The following is a 2602-nucleotide window of genomic DNA, read 5'->3' on the forward strand; positions in this document are numbered from 1 at the left end:
TAGAGAAATGTGTGATGAGAAAATTAAGTTGATAAAATGTTTGATAGGTCAATCAACAGATTGATTGATTGATATTTGCTTTACCCTGCATCGCTGCAAAAATGCTTCATCACATTGATCAAGATATTAAACATGAGTGCATAGACTGAAATGTCTGGCCTGCTTTACTTATGATTGAATTTATGTTGAAAGTCTAATATGAAGGTTTTACTGCAAGTTTCAGACATTATCAATGGTCTATGAAAATGAGGAAAAGGTCAAATGAAACATTCCAGTCAGACATACATATGCACCTTACAATCATACTGTACTTCAAATATGTATGCCTATTGCTTATAGAATTTGAGAAACAAGACCTTATTATGAAAATTGAACATTGCCCGATGAACCATCAAAATGAGGTCAAGGTCAGATCAATCTTGCCAGACAGACATGTACACCTTTAAATCATTCTATACACCAAAAATAGTTGACCTATTGCTTATAGTATCTAAGAAAGAGACCATTCTTTAAAAACTTCACATTGACCAATAAACCATGAAATGAGGTCAAGGAAAAAAGATACCAGCAAGACATATATCTACACATTACTATCATCCCATACACCAAATATAGTTGACCTACTGCTTATTGTATTTTTAAAACAGAACTTCACACAGAAACTGTCCCAATGTAGAAATGCCTATGCATTTGAATATCAATTCAAAGGGTCACCTTTCGTATGAGGTCAATTTTCTCTGGTCCCATTGTTGACCTTCCCGTACAGGTTAGACTGTATAAATAAAAACAAGAAAATTCAAGTTTTCTAACATTTTAATAAGAATGTTTATTGAACTTTTCATCAATAAATAATAAAGTACAAATACATATAACAATAAGGACCAATTTATAAAGTTATCAAGAAAATAACTTTACAAGAGAAAATGTACACAGAGGAATGTTTTGATCATCACAGCTCTTTAATATGCATCAATAAAAATGACATTTACCATGCAGGAACTGAGTAATATTCAATCTCTGTATTCATTTCTTACAGCAAGAACATAAATAAAAATTTTGATGGAAATAAGCACTATTCTGCTGGCCCATGAACAATCACAAGTGCAGATAAGTTAGGTCAAAATTAACTTGCCCGATCAGTTAGTTTTACCATAGAGAACTTGCCTTGAATTATCACATTTCCATGTTCAGTGAACCACAAAATTGGGGTCACCTAATTTGCAAGTATATTTTTAATTCTTAACATCACAACGAATATGTGAATTAAGTTTCAAGTTCAACAACCTCATGGTAAACTACCTTAACCAAAAACTGAAACCTGATACAGAAAAGGTTTTAAATGGGAAAGGCTAGAAAACTGAATGCACCCTTAGTTTTTTAAGCAGAGGATAATAATTTTAAGGTTTATTTCAGAAAGATCATATATACTTGGCCAGGTGGACATGGAGAAAGTATAACATTTCTAACCCTGCTAATATACCTTGATAGTACTTGTAATGTGAAAGACATACTTGTGAAAAAAGGGGGGACAAGAAAAAAAAAAGACGTGAGGATTTATCAATTTGAGTTTTGCTGAAATACAGGTACTAACAATATGACAAAAATAGAATTCCTACATCTGGCAAAATTATTATTTGAACACAATAGAATATGATTTCTACAGTGGAATTATTTCTTTTTTCTATTAATCTGCTTCAATGTCTTTACTTTTTGCTCAATTTTATATGCTTGACCACAAAAATAAAATTATGTTTTGACAAAAATGCCTTGCCTGCATTATTTCTTTATCAGGTATGACATAGGTCATTCATCAGATAGACATATTCTTTATACAATAAATATGACAAAAGGGAGATGTGGGGCATATGACAGCAACCCAAGGATATTGATGTACACTATGTTCAAGATATAGACTGGCGAGTCTGTCAAAATTCCTGTTCAGTTTTTAGTGACACAAGGATATTCTGTATTCTTGATTTTATATATATAATAGGCCATTTTTTGTCCATTGCTTATTTTTTGCCAATTGTTTTCCATTCTTATTTTATTGCCTGATATTTTCTATTTATTCGGTAAACCCAACCCAGACAATCATGTAAAGGTACTAAGAAATAGACCTAATATCAAAATTCACCATGTTGCACCTAGTATTAATGATCTTCATTTTTGCATGTGTCACTAGAATCTAGCCGAATCAAAAAACTTTGGGCTGACCATTGGAGCAAGTAAATTCAGTTATAGTATGTCTGACCAAAATTAACTTCTAACAAAATATTCCCTTACTGAATATTGTAGACTTGCATGTAATGACCTAATGAAGAATGTCCCATTTTCAAAACCTCCATCTTGACCAACCTGACTGGGACAAATCCTTATAATGGTTGTCTCCCTTTAAGTAATTACTATATCAAATATTTATCATGAATGTGAGACAGATTTTAGTAAAGTTGACCTCTAGATGTCTTTTTTTTTTAATTTTTGTTGTTAGGTTGCTGGCTCATTGACATAAAACCAACATCTCCTTGTATTCATATTTACCAGAAATTTAGTCAAGCATGAATAAAGAGGATACATTAATTTTCGTAGATACAGAAATAATGTA

This window comes from Mytilus californianus, unplaced genomic scaffold, assembly GCF_021869535.1.
Source record: "Mytilus californianus isolate M0D057914Y unplaced genomic scaffold, xbMytCali1.0.p SCAF_4, whole genome shotgun sequence".
NCBI classification, from domain to species: Eukaryota; Metazoa; Mollusca; class Bivalvia; order Mytilida; family Mytilidae; genus Mytilus; species Mytilus californianus.